The 23,224-nt window shown below is 43.0% G+C and overlaps 1 pseudogene; it reads left to right on the forward strand.

The window, feature by feature from the left end:
- Positions 1-13,548: 13,548 nt before the first annotated feature.
- LOC126238710 (5S ribosomal RNA) lies at positions 13,549-13,665 on the forward strand (annotated as a pseudogene).
- Positions 13,666-23,224: the final 9,559 nt, after the last annotated feature.

Genomic DNA, 23,224 nt, shown 5'->3' on the forward strand with positions numbered 1-23,224 from the left:
ACTCACAGAACCTCGTTAACAGGTCGAGCAGGCGTCGCAGAACATATCCCAGGACCTTTATGATCGACTGGATGACAGAGCAACTGAACGATTCTAGGAATTTCAGTCTGGAACAGCGATGCTGCTACGGTCGCAGGTTCGAATTCTGCCTCGCGCATGGATGTGTGTGATGTCCTTAGGTTAGTTAGGTTTGAGTAGTTCTAAGTCTAGGGGACTGATGACCTCAGACGTTAAATCCCTTAGTGCTTAGAGCCATTTTTGACAGAGCAACTGCTTGTTCTATTGGTTTACAAATATAATCATTTCATGTACTCCATATGCACTACGGAAACAATCTTGAGTAGATTGGAAACCTTCAAAGGAGGCTACCAATATTTTTTTCGGCGTTGTACCATACTCCACAGTGTTCCTGGGTACGTCCAGAATCACTATGCAGAATGCATTGTGTTCTTATCCGACAAAGCACGCCATCCCACTCAAGGTTGGTCCAGTCTTTATGCTCTTTGCACCATCGCAAATCTTTGAACACTTTATAATCAGGGGACAACGGTACTGTTACACTGTACTCCTTACCTAAGTGCGTCTTTTCAAGGGTGGTTCAAATGGCTCTGAGCACTATGGGACTTAACATCTGAGGTCATCAGTCCCCTAGAACTTAGAACTACCTAAATCTAACTAACCTAAGGACATCACACACATCCATGCCCGAGGCAGGATTCGAACCTGCGACCGTAGCAGTCGCGCGGTTCCACACTGAAGCGCCTAGAACCGCTCAGCCACACCGGCTGGCTTCAAGGGTGGGTTCGACCCTGATTACATTTTTATGGATGACAACGCGCGATAGCATCGAACAGCGCAGATGCATGAGCTCTTGAAAAGAGAGGATATTCGGCGAATGTCTGGCCCGCCCGTTCCCCCGAATTAAATCACATCGAGAAACCATGGCGTGCATTGGGTAGACGTACTGAAGCTTGTCCACATGCGCCAAAGACAACCGAATACTTGTCAGCCGCGCTGATGAAGGAATGGTACCACGATAAATTGCGGGTGACGTCAGTGTCATCAATGTCTTTCACTAAAAGTGTCATTTCCGGCCCTCTCATTTCGCGTTTCTTTCTGTGGCGTACTGTAGCAGGTCTTTCCATGTATCGACCAAGTTTCATCGAGCAGTGGTACTTGGCAATATCCGACCCCTTAGCTGAGGGATCAGCGAGTCTGATTGCAATGCAGCTGTCCCGAGTTCAATTCCAGAACAGCGCGCCGGCAGGGGTGGCCGAGCGGTTCTAGGCGCTACAGTCTGGAACCGCGTGGCCGCTACGGTCTCAGGTTCGAATCCTGTCTCGGGCATGGATGTGTGTGATGTCCTTAGGTTTAAGTAGTTCTAAGTTATAAGGGACTGATGACCTCAGAAGTTAAGTCCCATAGCGCTCAGAGCCATTTGAACCATTTGAGCCGGAACAGCGCGGAAACTGGAGACTCGGGAACTGGCTGTTGTGTTGTCCTCGTCATCATTTCATCCTCATCGCTACGCAAGTCGCCCATTGTATCGTCAACTGAAAAGACTTTCAACTCGGCGGTTGACTCCCGGCCATCAATGCCATACGAGTATTTCATGTCACTTGGCAGTGAGACATCGTGTGAAGGTTACTTTCGTCGCCGCGCTGGGTAACCACACTGTCTGAGGCGTCAAAAGACGGTCCGCGTGGTTCCCCCTGTCGGAGGTTCGAGTCCTCCCTCTGGCATGGGTGTGTGTCGTTTTTAGCGTAAGTTAGTTTAAGTCAGATTAAATAGTGTATAAGCTTAGGGACCGATGACCTTAGCAGTTTGGTCCCATAAGACCTTACTACAAATTTCCAAAAATTACTTTCGTCCTTAAGGTTTGCTCACCAGTGTTGGCAAATTAAAATTATCTCATCGCCTTAGACAAGAAGTATTGGAGAAGGTCTGTGGTCATGTTGATTCTCTTTATCATACTCTTGTCTTAACTGCTAAAAATTTCTTTGTTTTTAAATTCTCATGAGGCTTTTCGGGTTATCCATCATCATATCTTTATCATCGATACATAGTGTCTTGGGACATTCCGTTGCAACATCAGTCAAAAGACACTGATATTGTAATACAATGAAGTGACAAGCGTCATGGGATAGCGATATGCACAATACAGATGACGGTAGTATTGCGTACACAAGATATAAGAGGACAGTGCATTGGCGGAGCTGTCATTTGTACTCAGGTGATTCATGTGAAAAGGTATCCGATGTGAATATGGCCGCACGATGGGAATTAACAGACTAGAACGCGGAATGGTAATTGCAGGAGGCAAGACGCCTGAGACCGCACGGTTACCCCGGGCGGCAAACGAAAACTAAATTCACAATGTTATTTACATAACTCAATAACAGTTGTCCGCAGTCATTAACTACAGGAAGGAGACTGAAGTAGAAATTATACGAGGCGTGTGAGGCAGAGGAATATGAAAATGATCGTTAAGGTATAAGGTTGTGTGACGTTTGGAAGGTACGAGAGTGCATCTGCCGGAAGTGACGCTACGAAGATGATAAAGTAGAGAAATTTATCGCGAAAGGAGAAGATCTTGGTTTCCATTTCCAGTCCGACAGACAGTATAAAATAATGCCTGTGCACTTGTCTTGGTCTCTAAAAATGTTTCTTTGTTCTTAACTTCTTATGACGCTTGTCGGGTTACGTCATCATCAGACCATTAACATCGATACATAATCTATTGGCACTTATAAACATTCTACAATGATTTACTACCAAAAACAGTCTTGGTCACAATTTATTTATTACGGTGATTGGTTTCGGCCAGTACTGTGGTCATCTTCAGACCAATGAGTAAGGACCTCCTCCTGCTGGAGAATTCTCATTGGTCTGAAGATGACCACAGTACTGGTGGAAACCGATCACCGTAATAAATAAATTGTGACCAAGAATGTTTTTGATAGTAAATATTTGTAACACTTGGATCACTGATTTACTCTCACAACGTTTTCAAAAGTAATTCTACAATGAGGTGACACAAGTCATGTAATAACTTCTAATATCGTGTCTGATCTTGGCTGGCGTAGTGCAGCAACCCGACGTGGCGTGGACTCAACAAGTTGTTGGAAGTCCCCTGCAGAAATATTAAGCCATCCTGCCTCCATAGCCGTCCACAATTGCGAAAGTGTTCCCGGTCCAGGATTTTGTGCACGAACTGACCTTTCGATTATATTCAATAAATGTTCGATGGTATGCATGCCAGGCGATCAGAATGACCATGTAATTCGCTCGAAATGTGCAGAATGTTTTCAAACCGGTGCAAGGTTCACATCATCCATACAAATTCCATCGTTGTTCGGTAGCATAAAGTCCATGAATGGCCGAAAATGGTCTTCAGGTAGCCGAAAATAACCATTTACAGTCATTGATCGGTTCATTTGGACTAAAGGACCCAGTCCATGCCATGTAAACAGAGTCCACACCATTATGGAGCCACCACCAGCTTGCACAGCGCTTTTTTCACAGATTGAGACCATGGCTTCGTCGGGTCTGCACCACACAGGAGCCTATCATCACCTCTGACCAACTGAAATCGTGAGTCATCTGACCTGGCCACGGTTTTCAAGTCCTCTAAGATCCAACTGATTTGGTCACTAGCCCAGGAGAGGCGCTGCGACCGATGCCGTGCTGTTAGAAAGGCACTCGCGCCGGTCGTATGCCGCTACTGCCTATTAACGGCAAATTTCGGCGCACTGTCGTATATGTTAGTCATACGTCCCACGTTGTTTTCTGCGGTTTTTTGACGCTGTGTTTCTTGTTGCTAGCACTGACAACTCTAGGCAAAAGTGCAACCCTCGGTCGTAACCGAAGGCCGTCGGCCACTGAGTTGTCCTTGGAGATAGCTAGAACCTGAATTTTGGTATCCTCGACACACTCTGGACAATGTGCCTCCTTGGGGCATGGTTCAAATGGCTCTGAGCACTATGGGACTTAACATCGGAGGTCATCAGTCCCCTAGAACTTAGAACTACTCAAACCTAACTAACCTAAAGACATCACACACATCCATGCCCGAGGCAGGATTCGAACCTGCGACCGTAGCGGTCTTGCGGTTCCAGACTGCAGCGCCTTTAACCGCACGGCCACAATAGTACAAAGTCGTTGTTGTTACAAGTCCTTCCACACGTGTTTCTTGTCAGGGGTGCATTCGGTTCTTACTTCATTTTTAACTGTGACTGTAGCGGTCGCGCGATTCCAGACTGAAGTGCCTAGAACCGCTCGGCCACACCGGCCGGTTCCCTGGGGCATAGCTGTGTATGTGTTGCCCTTAGTGTAAGTTAATTTAAGTTAGATTAAGCAGTGCGTAAGCCTAGGGACCGATGACCTTAGCAGTTTGGTCCCATAGTCCTTACCACAAATTTCCAATTTTTTTTAGTTTTCGTTCTTTTTCACATTTACTAACACATAGCTTAATTCGATCATCAGCTTTATAAAGTATAGGACATCCGTACGTTTACGCCGGTGAGTAAGCTACACAAACTCGAATAAGTTACACAAACTCTAAGAGTTTTCAATCCTTTCACAAATGGCAATAATCGACAAAATTGGGCATGTTCCAAGAAAAAAGTTCAAATGTGTGTGAAATCTTACGGGACTTAAGTGCTAAGGCCATCAGCCCCTAAGCTTACACACTACTTAACCTAAATCATCCTAAGGACAAACACACACACCCATGCCCGAGGGAGGACTCGAACCTCTGCCGGGACCAGCCGCACAGTCCATCATTCCAGCGCCTGAGACCGCTCTGCTAATCCCGCGCGGCCTGGGTATGTTACGAAACTCACTGCGACCTTTACCATACTGATGACACAATCTCTACTGGGTGACATAGAGGTTAACATTTACATTACCATGCACGGACTGACATAGTGAACGTGATGATTGAGACCTCGTTCACGACTAACATAGATCTATACAATTACACTACAGGGCGGTGACTGTCAGACTATGTGGGTGACGCCTATTTACAGACGCTGTTATTACAGACATTATACGTTGATAAAATAATTAGCTATTTCATTTTAGAGATTAACATTAAAATACAGAAAAATTAAAAGGAACAAAAGATGGAGTAGGCAGAGAAGGAAGTTTAAGTAAGGGCTGTAAAGTAATCAGATGGCAAACTTACCGCTACTATTTTATGGAACAGCAGTTTCAAAATTCATGGAAATTACGGCAGTTTATCAAACAGTTTCGACAAAGTGGAATTTTTCAATTGGAATACTTAACAAACCAACCAATTATTTAAATACTAGTATATATTTTTTGAAACAGAAAAATCGGAGCTACAGAATTATGGCACTGGATTTTGGAAAGAGTTACATTCTGGAATACGAAAATTTTAAACACAAATAACTTTTGATGTCTAAACTTTCCACAAAATGTAAGAAGAAGGAGAACTGGGCGTTCAAAAAAGCTATTACACTCTAGAAACAGACAAATTGACGTACACATGCTATCCAGGTGTAAATCACTAATATTTCCTTAAATAAAGTGTTTCCATAAGAACTAAATTTAATTTGTGATCACCAGTAGGTAAGTTATACAGTGAATAACGAAATTTAATGAAATACTGATTGAAAAAGAAATTATGAGTAGTTATTTTGTGTAACTATCATATATGTACTATTAATGTAAAAAGATAACAAAAGGAAAAAAATATTGTCATAAGGTGTGTGTAAGAACAAGAAGTATAATCCCATCTTGCTCTGTTGCAAACTCCCCTGCATACCTTGCGGGACACAGCTAAAATCATTTTATTTCTTAAATTTTTTTCAGTCTCAGCTGCACTGACAGTTTGGGCTAGTGGTGACACGTTCCGAACGTGTCCGTTCATTATCGAACCATTAACTGAGTCATTAGTGTTCGATAATGAACAGACACGTTAGAAACTAGTCACCATTAAGAGAAATTATCAGTGCAACTAGGACAGAAAAATAAGTAAATAAATAGATTGAATACGGTTGCTGATCATTTTGCCAACGCAATGCTGGAATTCCACAAACAGTTTTAATCTGTCACGGAGTTTCAAATCAGCGCTCATTCCACTGTAGAGTAAAAACTCAATTTAAAAACAATCCCCTCGACTGTGCTTAAGCTATTTCTCGCTGTATTCTTGGTTGCAGGACTGCTAGTCATTCATTTGTTGTGATTGACAGAAACCTTTAAAACCCTAAATCAAGATGTCCATATGAATATGTCAGCCGTTGCCTACTCCATATATGAATTCAGTGTCTTAGCCCCTGAACCCACTCAAGTTAATTCTATACCTCTCTATATCATTAAAGCCCAACGCCTAGTCAGGATGTATCCTCTTGCCTGAAAGATATGGTTATTGCAAAAAGAGAAAATTATATCTATGCGCGATGGAAAAATGATCGCTGCAAATAATTTAGAAAAAATAAGTGTCATGCACCGATATCTCATTCATCCCCTTTTACAACGAATCATAGCCTCTCTCTTAATTATAAATTCACTTTGTTGTGAGATCTTATCTTTACAATATACACTATGTGATAAAAAGTACCCGGACACCTGGCTGAAACTGACTAACAAGTTCGTGGCGCCCTCCATCGATAATGCTGGAATTCGAGATGGTGTTGGTCCACCCTTAGCCTTCATGACAGCTTCCACTCTCGCAGGCATACGTTCAATCAGGTGCTGGAAGGTTTCTTGGGGAATTGCAGCCCATTCTTCACGGAGTTCTGCACTGAGGAGAGGTATCGATGACGGTCGATGAGGCGTGGCACGAAACTGACGTTCCAAAACATCCCAAAGGTGTCCTGTAGGACTCAGGTCAGGCCTCTGTGTAGGCCAGTCCGTTACAGGCATGTTATTGTCGTGTAACCACTCCCCATAGGCCGTGCATTATGAACAGGTGCTCGATCATGTTGAAAGAAGCAATCGCCATCCACGAATTGCTCTTCGACAGTGGGAAGCAAGAAGGTCTGTATCTGTATCGTGATGATGTCACGCAAAACAACAAGGGGTGCAAGGCCCCTCCATGAAAAACACGACCCCACCATAACACCACCGCCTCCGAATTTTACTGTTGGTACTACACATACTGGCAGATGACGTTCACCGGGAATTCGTCATACCTACACATTGCCACCGGATCAGTACATTGTGCACCGTGATTCGTCATTCCACACAACGTTTTTCCACTGTTCAATCGTCCGATGTTTACGCTCCTTACACCGAGGCGCTGTTTGACATTTACCGGCGTGATGTGTGGCTTATGAGCAGCCGCTTGACCATGAAATCCAAGTTTTCTCACCTCCCGCCTAAATGTCATAGTACTTGCAGTGGATTCTGATGCAGTTTGGAATTCCTGTGTGGTGGTCTGGATAGATGTCTGCCTGTTACGCATTACGACCCTCTTCAACTGTCGGCGGTCTCTGTCAGTCAACAGACGAGGTCGGCCTGTACGTTTTTGTGCTGTACGTGTACCTTCACTATCACATCGGAAACAGTGGATCTAGACATGTTTAGGAGCGCGGAAATCTCGCGTAGAGACGAATGACACAAGTGACACCCAATCGCCTGACCACGTTATAAGTCCTTGAGTTCCGCGGAGCGCTCCATTCTGCTCTCTCACGACGCCTAATGACTATTGAGGTCTCTGATATGGAGTACGTGGCAGTAGGTGACAGCTCAATGCATCTAATATAAACATCGTATGTTTTTGGGGCTGTCCGAATACTTTTGATCACATAGTGTATTATCCGTTGTTACGTGAATATAGCTGAAGGCCCAGGAAACCTGTTCGCTACCTAACAAAATACTGCAGGATGTCCAAACGTGTAGGCTGAGTTTGCATAACAAAATCTTCTAGAAAGAATCAGATCCCATTACTTTCTCTGTAAACGTAACATCTAGTATTAAAAAATGAGAAGGAGCAGATCCACGCAATAATATGACACAAGATACAGGTTGCCTAGTTCTTACGAATTTTCGTAAGTATGGTAAATAGTCGCCTTCTGCAATACCACAATGATTAACGTCACGATTAATACTCCAAAGTGTTACGTTGTAGTCATGCTTCGCTTATGTACAAAAATATGTTCTTGTCGTATATAAACATTTAACCATACACACTAAGAAGAGGTAGTAGTATAAACGAAATGGGACTGCGTATGTTGAGAATTTTGTTGCCAGTGTTATATGTATGTTTCTAAACGTCAGCGTTTTGTTGTCCATTCTTTCTTTCAAAATTGGCATCACTTTTGCTGACAAAGACTTAATAAATGCTGTCTTTTTCGCTTACGCTGCCCCAAATCAGTTTTTAAACTGTTTAGGATCGACAGGTGCAAATTTAATTTAGGGGCACACCTGCCGTAACTGTTGATAAAACATTGCAATTTATCGAGCGACACTTTTAAGCGAAACATTGCTGTTTAAACGATGGAGGAGGCAAGTAATTAATGCTAAACGATACTGAAATGCATAAATAGCTACGTTACACGTGACATGGTAATTTATATGCATTTTTAGTGTAAAGTGATGGCGTGAAGATCGTAATTGCCCTTCTGAATACGTAATGTTGCTATCGCTCATTAATCACATGTTCGAATATAATGAATAAATATAATGAGTAAATATCATGTGGTTTCTATCGCGGTGCCGTCCTTCTGATCTGATGCTACTTCGGTGGCGTGCGCGTGAATTTAGCTTCAAACATTGCTCAGAAGAATTAGGGGAACATGAAGAATTAGGGGGACACGACTTTGAGTATTTGCCATACCCCATTGAGCAGTAATTTATGACAAATTTACACAACAGAACATCATTACGTCCTAGTTCATTTGTGTAGTAAGAAGTGAAATGTCCGATAGGTGTAGAAAACAAAGTATAAACAATCCTTCATGCCGCCATCGTGGATGCTGTTCGTAGGAGAGCTGCAATTACATGTATGCCCTCCGCAAGCCTGTATTACCTACTGACATCTACGTGGCATCCTTCGTGTAAATCCAGAGATCACCCTGCAGTATTCATTCCCATTCTTCCATGACACCCCATGACAGTTCTTGGGCAGTCTCTGATGGAACAGAACGACTACGAACAGCCGGCCGAAGTGGCCGTGCGGTTAAAGGCGCTGCAGTCTGGAACCGCGAGACCGCTACGGTCGCAGGTTCGAATCCTGCCTCGGGCATGGCTGTTTGTGATGTCCTTAGGTTAGTTAGGTTTAACTAGTTCTAAGTTCTAGGGGACTAATGACCTCAGCAGTTGAGTCCCATAGTGCTCAGAGCCATTTGAACCATTTGACAACGAACACTTCCGTCAACCGTGTCCCACATACGCACAATGGAGTTTAGGTCGGGACTCACTGCCGGCCTTTCCATTACTTCAATGTCTGAGCTTTGCAAGACATCCTTGGTGACATGCGCCACATGGACCCTGGCATTACCACGCATGTGAAGAAATTCAGAGCCACTACCGTATATAGCAGCCACCATATTTTCCAACAGTATCTCCTTCACATGCTACCTGGCGGTAAGGCGACTGCAAACAACGATAAGGTCCTTATGGCTGTGGCCACTGAAACCGCCCCACGACATCATAAAACTTTGGAAATCTGTCGATTTCCTGGACAAAATTTGGCAGGTACCGCTGACCACGGGTCTCCGCACACGAGCACGACCATCACCTTGCATCAGAGGTCTCTGGACAAGCCTGTGACATACATGTTTCGCCAGCGACCAAGTTTCCGGTTGATATGGGAACGGCAGAACTGAAGCGAGCTTCAAGATGTTGCCGTGTCAAGCGGGGTACTCGAACAGTATGTAAGATCCTTTCTCATAACCTGTTCCTTACATGTGATTGGAAAACAGCAGCTGCAGTGGCCATTCTGAGATCGTATTGCAGTGGTTTGCTGGTGGCCGTACGACGCCGCAACGTAGAGACGGCCAGATATCAGTCTTCACATATGGCTGTAATGCGTTGGCGACATTGTTCAACACCCCTTGTGTACTGACGTGTTTCCCTATAGCGTGATGGAAAGTCAATCGTTCTTGGTTTAAACAGACTGCCCTTACAATTTGCACTGCATTAAGATGTCGCATTGCATATTCTTGGTTGAATACAATGTCCACAAATGACAACCGACATCCGTGTACCACACTAGAGAACACTGGGGCACAGGTACTCACTACCCTCTCAGGGGCCACCTGATACTGCATAACACAACCGACAGATGACGAATGACGTTACTTGTTGCATACATACAAAGCGAAAATCTCAAGCAATTCAACAAGACGACAGATATCGCCTGTATCAGAAAGTGCCCCAATTCTATTGAGCAGTGTAGTTATTCAACATAGTTCTCAATTAGCGTCACAGACTGAATCTTTCCCGTTCCGGACCTTCGAACTGCAGAAAAGTCTGACCGGCTCTCCAGAAATAGAGCTCGGAACGTACGCAACACATGCCAGCAATACTAACTATTGCACCAGGAGTTCATAAACAAAGTGAGGAACCAAATCTCACGGGAATGAGTGTCCCATTTGAAGACATAGAGTGTCTGACGCCGGAATGCTGTGGGTAGATGCGGTATATGGCACAAATGGAAACACGATATAAACTGAAGAGACAAGAAACTGGTACACTTGCCTAATATCGTGTAAGGTCCCCGCGAGCACTCGGAAATGCCGCAACACGACGTAGCATCGACTCGACTAATGTCTGAAGTAGTGCTGGAGGAAATTGACGCCATGAATCCTGCAGATCTGTCCATAAATCCGTAAGAGAACGAGGGGTAGATATCTTCTGAATAGCTCGTGTAAAAGGCTTCCCATGTCTGGGGAGTTTCGTGGCCAGCGGAAGTGTTTAAACTCAGAAGAGTGTTCCTAGAACCACTCTGCAGCAATTTTGGACGTGTGGGGTGCCGCATTGTCCTGCTGTAATTGCCCAAGTCCGTCGGAATGCACAATGGACATGAATGGATGCAGGTGATCAGGCAGGACGCTTACGTACGTGTCACCTGTCGGAGTCGTATCTAGACGTATATCAGGGGTCCCATATCACTCCAACTGTACACGCCCCACACCATTACACAGCCTCCGCCAGCTTGAACAGTCCCTGCTGAGGCCGGCCGAAGTGGCTGAGCGGTTCTAGGCGCTTCAGTCTGGAACCGCGCGACCGCTACGGTCGCAGGTTCGAATCCTGCCTCGGGCACGGATGTGGGTGATGTCCTTACGTTAGTTAGGTTTAAGTAGTTCTAAGTTCTGGGGGACTGATGACCTCAGATGTTAAGTCCCATAGCGCTCAGAGCCATCTGAAGCCCCTTGCTGAGATGCAGGGTCCATGGATTCATGAGGCAGTCTCCGTAGACGTCCATCCGGTCGATGCAATTTTAGACTAGACTCCTCCGACCAGGCAACATGTTTCCAGTCATCAATAGTCCAATGTCAGTGTCGATGGACCGAGGCGAGGCGTAAAGCTTTGTGTCGTTGTCATCAGGGGTACACGAGTGGACCTTCGGCTCCGAAAGCCCATATGGATGATGTTTCCTTGAATGGCTCGCACTCTGACACTTGTTGATGGCCTAGCATTGAAATCTGCAGCAATGTGCGGAAGGGTTGCACTTGCGTCACGCTGAACGATTCTCTTCAGTCGTCGTTGGTCCCATTCTTGCAGGATCTTTTCCCCGCCGCAGCGATGTCAGAGATATGATGTTTTAACTGATTCCTGATATTCACGGTACACTCGTGTAATCGTCGCTACCCCGGAGATGCTGTGTCCCATCGCTCGTGCGCCGACTATAACACCAAGTTCAAACTCACTTAAATCTTGATGAACTGCCACCGTAGCAGCAGTAACCAATCCAACAACTGCGCCAGACACTTGTTTTACATAGGCATTGCCGACCGCAGCGCCGTATTCTGTCTGCTTATATATCTCTGTATTTCAATACGCATTCGTATACCAGTGTCTTTGGCGCTTCAGTGTAGTAGAGTGTACGATCACCATGGACGGCAATGCATGCTGTGCGACGCGCTCCCATCTTGCCGGCCACAAAGTTGGAAAAGATTTCGTGTGGTAGGAGTACTGCTTCTACAGCAACGCAGTTGGACAGGTGCTGGACGGTAGTACAGTACGCAGATGCAACTTCGCCACACAATAACAGCTGGACCACCAAACGATCATATTCGACAATCCTGGACGTCCCCTGGTATCTCGAGAGATGGGAAGGCGTAATACACCAGGAAATATTGCCGAACGTGATCGTTTTGGTTGTTCGTTGCTGTGGAGTGAGGAGGCACAATATTGCATGAGTGTACTGACCTCCAAATTTTTGAACATCGTACACTCACCGCTCAACGCTATTTTGAGACTGTAGTCTTTAATCCCTGACAAAGTACTCGTTAAAGCCTGTGCTATAGTAAGTGAGCGGGATTCACCATACGAGAAAGAATTTTCGCATAGATATCGACCGCGTGTACCTGAATGGTGGAAAATCAGACTTACATCCACTCTGTAATAGCAATGATACGCAAGTAAGTTCGAAATGCAATCACACGTCACGATGGATCAAAAGCAAACCAGAAGATGCTACCAATGTGACAATAATACGGTCGCTAGCCTAATTAGGCATTAACTGAGTTTCTTCCGTGTACGAGTTGGTATATATTCATGCAAAAGAACAAGTTGTAACACTGCATAATATAGTAGAATTTTAGAACCAGAAAATCTATTGAACTGATAGTTTCAGGTTCTGTACTGATATGAAAATCATGAATACATAACACTACAATATAATGTTCACTACATAACTTTATACTGTCTATTAATCTGATTAAAATCGGGCATAGGTTACCCTAGAAATTGTACTTTCATGCCACACATAAAATGTCAGTTTTGATAAAGATAAAACATTGATAAATTTTGACTTTTATATTTTTAACTTTTGCTGGTCAAACCAATTTAGGACACTTCAGAATTCAAATAATGAGGGTGGGGGGGACCTTGAAAACTATTATGATCGCTGTATTTAAAAAAAATGATTACTGAATTTATTATTCATTCAAGAGTTCCAGTATATAAGTTATTACTCTTTTTATCTTATTTACTGCTCATTTAAATTCCTTTAAATCTGTCTCGAAATAATAAACTTCATTACTATATCAATACTAAAGTTATCTTTCGTCTTCGTTATTCATTTACTGGCTCCTTAACAAAACATTTCTTTAAACACCATTCTAATATAGCTAGTTCTGCAAATCATTGTTATTAACACAATTTTTAATTTTCATTTCGGGACACTCGGATTGCACAACGTTTGGATAGAACCCTGTCTGGGTTAGTTGTGAGGATAATTAAATGATGGGAAAGTTCTGGTAAAATTTAGGTTATTATTGCACAGTTCACTCTCTGATCCATACGAATACAATACTAAAAGTTTCAACCTGCTAGTATCGATGCGGCGGTTGGCGGGCGCCGAGATGACGAGGCACAGAGTACAAATACAGCCACAGCTATGGCTCTTGAGGCAACGGCCTTGCCGCAGTGGATACACCGGTTCCCGTGAGATCACCGAAGTTAAGCGCTGTCGGGCGTGGCCGGCACTTGGATGGGTGACCATCCAGCCGCCATGTGCTGTTGCCATTTTTCGGGGTGCATTCAGCCTCGTGATGCCAATTGAGGAGCTACTCGACCGAACAGTAGCGGCTCCGGTTAAAGAAACCTATCATAACGACCGGGAGAGCGGTGTAGCCCGTGCGGTAGCGTTCTCGCTTCCCACGCCCGGGTTCCCGAGTTCGATTCCCGGCGGGGTCAGGGATTTTCTCTGCCTCGTGATGGCTGGGTATTGTGTGCTGTCCTTAGGTTAGTTAGGTTTAAGTAGTTCTAAGTTCTAGGGGACTTATGACCACAGCAGTTGAGTCCCATAGTGCTCAGAGCCATTTGAACCATTTTTTTTTGAGAGCGGTGTGCTGACCACACGCCACTCCTATCCGCATCCTCATGTGAGGATGACACGGCGGTCGGATGGTCCCGGTAGGCCACTTGTGGCCTGAAGACTGAGTGCTTTTTTTATGGCTCTTGACGTATCGGCACTTTAATTCTTCTTAGCTTCGCAATACGTTTCCATTTAGTGCCTATGGAATTTTGCCACGCTTGTGGGCGTTGGAACGGCATACCCGAGGCTCAGTGAAGCTATGTCTTCCATGAGAGCCTCCTCGCTCCAGAAGGTGTTGCTCAAACCAGTGCCAAACTACAACTACTACTGTGCCCGTTGTGCCGTGCAGTGCCAGCGCGTATTTTCCCGCGCTCGCCTGCCATCCACCTTTTACCGCTCCCTGACAGACCGGGTATTCACCCTAGGTTTTGCATTCTACATATCCTAACATATTTCCTACGTATGGACCAGACGCACAGTTACAATTTTAAACATCTTACAACAGTTTCAACATTTGTTACAATATTACTTAACATTTGACATAAACATTAATATTCACATTGAAACTTATTTACAGTTTTCTTAACATAATGGCATGAAACAAAAAGAAATGAAATGAGAACATCAATTACACGAGTTTATTGTAAAATCAAATGAAAAGAATTACTTGTATGTACAATAGTACAAAATGGTTCAAATGGCTCTGAGCACTATGGGACTCAACTGCTGAGGTCATTAGTCCCCTAGAACTCAGAACTAGTTAAACCTACCTAACCTAAGGACATCACAAACATCCATGCCCGAGGCAGGATTCGAACCTGCGACCGTAGCGGTCTTGCGGTTCCAGACTGCAGCGCCTTTAACCGCACGGCCACAATAGTACAAAGTCGTTGTTGTTACAAGTCCTTCCACACGTGCTTCTTGTCAGGGGTGCATTCGGTTCTTACTTCAATTTTAAGGATGACAATGCGCGACCACATTGAAATGAACAGGTGGAGGAGCTATGCTATTAAGACTATTCGCAAAACCATTTACGTACAGTATCCCAGTATACCGTTCATGTCTGTAGCTAGTGGTCAGTGCGGCTGACTGTCATGGGGAAGACGCGGGTTCGATTCCCGGTACTGAAGGGGATTTTTCGTTGGTGGGAGGACTGGTGCGGGATGCACTCAATCTCGAGATGCCAACTGAGGAGCTATTCGACCTATTACCAGCGGTTTCAGAGTCAAGAAACCCGACAGTGAGTGGGAGAGCGATGTGCTGCCCACATGCCCCTCCATACGGCATCTAACGATGTCATTGGTAGAGGATAACACGGCGATCGGTCTGGTACAACAAGCGCTATAGCGCGGAACTTCACCTTTACCATCAACATGTCCGACTACATGTATCGACATCACCGTATCAACGCACGACACATACGTCAGGAGATATGACGACGTCAATATTGTGATGCATGAAACGGATTTTGTATACAAAGGAGGTGATAATACTGCAGGCTATATACTAAATTGCCAGTACACCGGTAATGTTACGCCTGTGAACGTAATTGAATCTGACCTTGACTGTGTACTAATGCTTAAGGTACTGGACTATTTTTCGTTTCTCTAAAGATATCTATTGAAATCAGTAATGGCAGAACAAACGGGAATCGAACCAAGGTTCTAATAGTAGTAAAGTAAACTGCAATTACGCAAAAGGATATAGTCGCCAGTCTAATTAGGCAAAGTTGTACCGAGTAGCACTGGTCATAACGAAAGTTAACTATTGGTATTAACTTTACTTGATACCTAAATACTATTTTTGCGTTTAGGACACGAGATAGTAGAAAACTTTAGCAAGCAATGCACCAGTGATTTGTCATATATAACACAGATGTAGTGTTAAGACCATTTGGCAACAAATCGCTCTCATTAACACTTCCTGTATATTAAAGTAGAAAGCTAATGACCATTTCAGATAAATGATTATTAATGGTGGAGCACTACTAACTTGGACACGTGGATGTTTTATCAGTTTAATTATCGGGAACACTGTCACTGAAATGGTATTCAGTGCATTATGTTATTTGTTCTGGTTAGTATTTGTTTCATCAGAGAGCATATGCTTCCGTACAAACAGAGTACATACAAGACATGTGGTCCCTGAATCTGAAGTAGTTTGATTAATTGTAGCCAGTTATTTATTATAGCACACAAATGTCATAAAATTGGTAGTTGCTCTTCATTTGCAGTATTATTGTAATGTGGAAAGTAAAACTTGCTCAAGAACTAGCACGGGGGTCCAGAAACTAATATATCAGTAGAATCAGATCAATATTAACTGGTTTTGTTACAACACAATGTGAAAAACACTGTTTACTGCAAACACATGAAATAGACATATTATTACAAACCTGTAAATTAATTATTCCTTAAACTGAGTACTTCAGAAATAAAAGTCACTGAATGATAAAGAAATCTACTACTTCACAAAAGCTATTAAATGCTTTTTCTGAAAATCAAATACTTTTTAGATCAATAAAATAGCACTTAGAATAGAGCCCTGTCTAGGTAGATGACTAAGGATAAAATATCGTTGCTTAACTCGAAGTTCACAGAATACAAACTCATTACTGGATAATAAAACAAATAAGTGATCCATCCAGTTGTGTAGTACTCAGCTTGTTCTTTGAGAGAAAGGTGGTGGCTCTGGCGATTTCCTGTAGCTACGCAGAGAAAAGGCGTCAAAAGCATCCATGGCTCTTGCTGTAAAACAAGCTCTGAAAATTCTCTTCTTAGCGTCGGATTTTCACATATTAGAGAGCTAACCGATATATGCCATGAATAATGACTCAAATTTCTTCCACATCTGAGACTGTTAAATAAACTTGCTGCTCTTCTTGCCTCGTTCGGCACACATAATGCGAACACTTCGAATGCTAGCCACCAACTAACTCTGGCCACAAAGGAGCCTTGCAGTTCGACCGCCAAGTCCAACTTTTCAATTTCCGCCATGTGTGTTTCATGGCGGAGAGACTTCCCTCCCTGATTTACCCGATTACAGTCCTAATGGCCCTATGCATGAACAAGTGCTACAAGTATAGTTTTAACATTTCAGTGTTTTTATATAACATTGCTTTTAAAATTACATATACAGATTAATTATATAGACATTATTATATAGACATTATTACAAAAACGTTTACATACATATTAAATTAAAGAACATCGTTATACAGAAGTCACATTAAGTAAAAGCAGACAAGGAAATTATTGAAATAACTATAGGTGATATTGGTGTTAAAAGTTCCATTCTTTAAGGAATCAGGGGTGTTGAGGGGGTTGTTGGTATGTTTATAGTACGCACTAATTGGTTTTAATTATGCACTGAACTTACCGTTTGCGCTATTACTCGGCAGATACGTACACAGGGCACGAAATAACAGCCTTTTGCCATCTGAACACACCATTTTACCTGCGCGTCCCACTCCATACTCTTGACGAGTGCGCCTAGCTTCCGTTACTGTATATCGGTATCACAACAATGTTAGTTTTCTTGGTATCTCAAACAGATGGCGTACCACAAAAACAAAAACAAACAACGCTAACGGCAGAATTTCGATAGATAAACGTTATGCAGCTTAAAAACGGAGATCAGAAGCGCCTTCTGTTGGTGGTTTATCGCCGTCTCGACCCAATGCACGTTTGGTAATGAACGAGCGAGGGAGCTAGCTGCACCATGGACGCCGCTACGGGCAACCACATCAACCGGAACTCACAGCTCACGCCAAGCTAAAAATTTAGTTTCGATGCGCAGTCTTAAAATGTACCCCAAGTTTCTATGACCCTCTATGTATAAGATACCTGTCTTGTAAATTTGGATAACAGTTTTGGAAACACGCTGTATTTAGTTCTGGCTAATCATTTACCGGCGTTATCACGTGGATATAGTAATAAAGAATGCTAAAACCATTTTTAATACCCAGAGTAGACTATCAGATTCTTTTTGCAAGGTAACCTTTATTGCATCATGTGTTATTTTGCATTAGTACTGTATTTTATTTTATTAGTAATATCATTATGAGATTTAAAAGTACCATATTAGTAGAATGAACATGAGAGACTATTTTCATCGCTCACATAAAAGACTTTTAACAAAACAGCACTATATTTTATGCGACAATAACGAAATGCAATTGATTGTTAGTGATGTTAATGCGAGTAATTTTAACAGATTTGCAAAACATAAGGTTTGTGAGCAACTGCAGTCATGTTATAAGTAATAAAGGAACGAACGAACATGAGGAATTATGTTCTATGTAGTAACGACCATTGTAATTTATGATACTGGTGACGTTATTGTCAATATTTGAAGTATCATACAAATCAACACGAAACTAGTTTTACCATTGGCTTAACATTAAACATGACTTCAATATATAATATGCAGCATTAACAAGTTAAGTCCTTGTACTAGTAACGTTACTATGAGCAGTTTTAACGTACCCAATATAATGTTTTTTCATTAAGAATAGTGACAAGTCACTTTATGGATTACGAACTGTGGACAGATGTCAGTAGCTCTCTCTGGTAGTATACAATGACTCTCTGCAAAATATCTCTGTCTAAACATGTTCTCTGAGTGATGCCTATTACCACGGTTTTTTAAAGACTGCGTTTATCACTGTGGAAGCGAAACGATATGTGTGCTGCTAATTACATTAAGCAAGGAAGTCGTGTGTGAACAGCAATTCAATTATGTGATATGTTAGAAAATCCGTTCCTGTGCAACGATGCCAGAAGAGGGTTTTACCTTTTTAATTTTAGAGTATTGTTATTTCAGCCATTTGAAAACGACCACAGGGTCACACTGGCCATTAATATAATGATAGTCATTTTGCATACGGTAGAAGAGGGTGAATATAAAGTTTTCAACTTTAAAAGAAAACATAATTTTAAAAAGAAATATGAAAATTAAAATAATACGGGATTATAGGTCTGTTGCCTGACATAAAACTTATAATAAGATTTGGCACCTACCTCATGCTTCAATAACAGCGAGGGGCGAATGGAAACAGCAGTGTTAGCCTTGTAATTTTTTCTATTTCTTGGTCTTCTTGGGGAATAGGGACATCTGAAAATGTGTTGTGGTTCTAGGACAACAAGAAAAAAAAAATTCTGATTCAAAAAAGTTTTATTGAATACAAAAGCCAAAACATTGCATGAATTGTGGTTTTTTATTCTGTTTCCCAAACAAAATTGTCGTATCTCAAATTATTTTATTCTAACATTCGACTGGTGCACTTGATTTGTTTGAATACGTATCTAAAAATCATGTTTTTGGATCTTCAAGTTGTATCATCAGGAGCAACAACGAGCTTTCGTACAGCGTTCCCTTGTTTAAAAAATGTCTGCTCATCTGTTAAAATAAAAGTGTTTAAGCGGCCTTGGTTTTTTTTTTCTACACAAAATCAACGTAAGCTTTTCCTTCCATGTAACAAGTTTTATAGGCATACTATCTAAATGACTGCTCACCTTTTCCATATATTAATCACAGCAAAATTTCCTCTGTTGAGGACAGTGCCAGGTGGTTCATTATGTCCCTCAAATTCTTGGTCTTCTTCTAAAGAAACACCGACGGTTACTGTCTCCATTCCCCAAACAAATTACGAAAACACAACACCCACATTTTCAATTAGCCAAAACACAAGTTTACTTTAAAACTGAATTTTAGTTTAATGAAACGGAACTGCAGATTTGCTTACCATGTACTCAAATTAAAGGAACACAATTCAGATTGGTGCCTGCAGATATAGTTCGAAGTATGCAAATTCACCACCATATCCGAAGTCTGACATAGATTGAACAACACATAAACTGAAAGTGATGCGAAATTTGAAATCCATAATTCCGCGTTACACTGGTTCACTACCAACCTAGACTACACGCTTTGAATGATATTCCCATTTGTCTTCCTATTCGACAGCATTGAACTTTTTTGGAACTTTCGTTTCTAGTTACCAAATTGTTTCTGTTGCCCTATATTACGGTACATAATCTGACAGCGTACAGTGGATATTTAAAATGGTTTTAGCCTTGAAGAACTACGTCGAGGCTATGGAAAACATAAAGAAAGTACCAGGACAAAAAAAGATCACGTTTGTTGACGTTGTCAGCCAGGAGATAAGCGATTTTTTTTATTTTCTTTATGTTAGGGATGGAAAGCTCATTTAGACGACACCGCACATGAAATCTTCCTTATTTGGATGGATTACTAGTTTCAGCTAACAATCAGCCATTTTCAGATCTTAAAAAATTCTTGATTAGTGTTGGTGCCATTACGGCTTCATACATCGCTAAAATCTTTTTTAAAATTAAAACATCCATACATGACATAGTCATAAAACATGGCGTTATGCCATTATAATGTGGTAACCGAAACAATCGGTATTTACATCACCTCGCAACATAGGTCATCATATACATGCTGCTGTAACATGATGCATGTCAATAGTATGGTAGCTGATACCCATTACAACGTTCAAGAGACGCAGCATTGAGCGTATTCATAGCATACGCATGCGTGGCCGAAACTGTAGCACAGATCGTTTTTGGAAGTTTAGGTTCTGTTCACCCCATTATATCTATTCACCTCATTTTATGATACACAATTTGACAGCATACAGCGGATATTTAAAATGATTTCAGCATCGAAAAACAACGTCGAAGCTGTGGACGCACACACGAAGAAACTAACAGGATAAAGAGAAGATGCGTGTTAACAAACAGAACATGTAGCCTCCTCTGTCTATGACTACAATGAAAGCCCCCTTTGCTGCTCACTCGCCGAGAGCGCTGATGCGCTTAACACGGTACCCAGGTACGGTGGAGCGGGCTCCGCAGACGAGATAACGCGCGCTGCCTTGACTGCCTCCGCATCCCCGCGTTTCAAATCCAGTCACGTCCGTCGCGCAGGCTGACAAATCCGGCGCTGCCTGCTGGGAAACAGGAAGGGCTAGCGGGAGCAGATTACGTGGGATCCTCGGGATTACCGCTAAAGGACCCCGGCGCGTCAGCGCACTGCCAGCTCTTTTCACTGCAGCGGGGCGCGACAAAGCAAGCGCTGTAATAACAGATTAGTAACCCAAGAGACCTGCAAATTTACTCTGTCGCTCTTACATTTGTGAATAATCCGATCTCAGGCATAATGCAAAGACAAAATATTTGCAGTGAATTTAACAGAAGAAAAATCCTGTCCACACGAGAATGACTCGAATATAAAGGAGTGATTGTCCTGCTTGAATATGTGACGTGCTTGATAACCGAAAGTTTCAATTACACTACTGGCCATTAAAATTGATACACCACGAAGATGACGTGCTACAGACGCGAAATTTAACCGACAGTAAGAAGATGCTGTGATACGCAAATGAATAGCTTTTCAGAGCATTCACATTAGGTTGGCGACACCTACAACGTGCTGACATGAGGAAAGTTTCCAACCTATTTCTCATACACAAACAGCAGTTGACCGCCTTTGCCTGGTGAAATGTTGTGGTGCCTCGTGTAAGGAGGAGAAATGCGTACCATCACGTTTCCGACTTTGTTAAAGATCGGATTGTAGCCTATCGTGATTGCGGTTTATCGTATCGTGACATTGCTGCTCGCGTTGGTCGAGATCCAATGACTGTTAGCAGAATATGGAATCGGTGGCTTCAGGAGGGTAATACGGAACGCCGTGCTGGATCCCAACGGCCTCGTATCACTAGCAGTCGAGATGACACGCATCTTATCCGCATTGCTGTAACGGATCGTGCAGCCACGTCTCGATCCCTGAGTCAACAGATGGGGACGTTTGCAAGACAACAACTATCTGCACGAACAGTTCGACGACTTTTGTAGCAGCATGGACTATCAGCTCGGAGACCATGGCTGCGGTTACCCTTGACGCTGATCACAGACAGGAGCGTCTGCGATGGTGTACTCAACGACGAACCTGGGTGTACGAATGGCTAAATATTTTTTCGGATGAATCCAGGTTCTGTTTACAGTATCATGATGGTTGCATCCGTGTTTGGCACATCGCGGTGAACGCACATTTCAAGCGTGTATTCGTCATCGCCATACTGGTGTATCACCCGGCATGATGGTATGGGGTGACATTGGTTACACGTCTCGGTCACCTCTTGTTCGCGTTGACGGCACTTTGAACAGTGGACGTTACATTTCAGATGTGCTACGACCCGTGGCTCTACCCTTCATTCGAGCCCTGCGCCGGCGGAGTGGCCGAGCGGTTCTAACGCTACAGTCTGGTCCCACGCGACCGCTACATTTCGGCAGGATAATGCACGACCGCATATTGCAGGTCCTGTACGGGCCTTTCTGGATACAGAAAATGTTCGACTGCTGCCATGGCCAGCACGTTCTCCGAATCTCTCACCAATTGAAAACGTCTGGTCAATGGTGGCCGAGCAACTGGCTCGTCACTAAACGCCAGTCGCTACTCATGATCAACTGTGGTATCGTGTTGAAGCTGCATGGCCAGCTGTAACTGTACACGCCATCCAAGCTCAGTTCGACTCAATGCCCAGGCGTATCGAGGCCATTATTACGGCCAGAGGTTGTTGTTCGGGTACTGATTTCTCAGGATCTATGCACCCAAATTGCGTGAAAATGTAATCACATGTCAGTTCTAGTATAATATATTTGTCCAATGAATACCCGTTTATCATCTGCATTTCTTCTTGGTGTAGCAATTTTAATGGCCAGTAGTGTAGATGCGCGGATGATGTGAATGTGCCACTCGGTACCTGAGCGGTTTCTTAGAGACAGATGGAAGTATTGACATACCAGCACGTAGCGTGTTAACAAAAATTTAATGTGGGATGATAATCGGTTCGAGATGGATGGATCATAGGACAGATAGCATGCCATAATCTATTTTATACTTGGTAGTTCGATCTTTAAAGAATCTGGGGGTGGGGATTGTAAAGAAAATGGCCATCGGGAAATAATTTTTGACAAAAATTATTCGTACTTCGACGTAGGTACGAATTTAATTTTATCCGTTGCCGTCAGTGCTCCTTCTTTGACCCTATTACTTTCGTAACATAAAGATGAACTGTGATTGTACGAGGGAAATTAAGTAAGTAAAGTAATACTTTTTTTAAAAGCAAGTTGGTTTTATGCAGGATTCCAATACACCGCATCAGTCCCGTGATGGCCTTACGCCACCTTACTGGGAGACCCAGTGACAGCACTCCACTGGTCGACGTCAGAGCCAGCG

This window comes from Schistocerca nitens, chromosome 2 (assembly GCF_023898315.1).
Source record: "Schistocerca nitens isolate TAMUIC-IGC-003100 chromosome 2, iqSchNite1.1, whole genome shotgun sequence".
NCBI lineage: Eukaryota > Metazoa > Arthropoda > Insecta > Orthoptera > Acrididae > Schistocerca > Schistocerca nitens.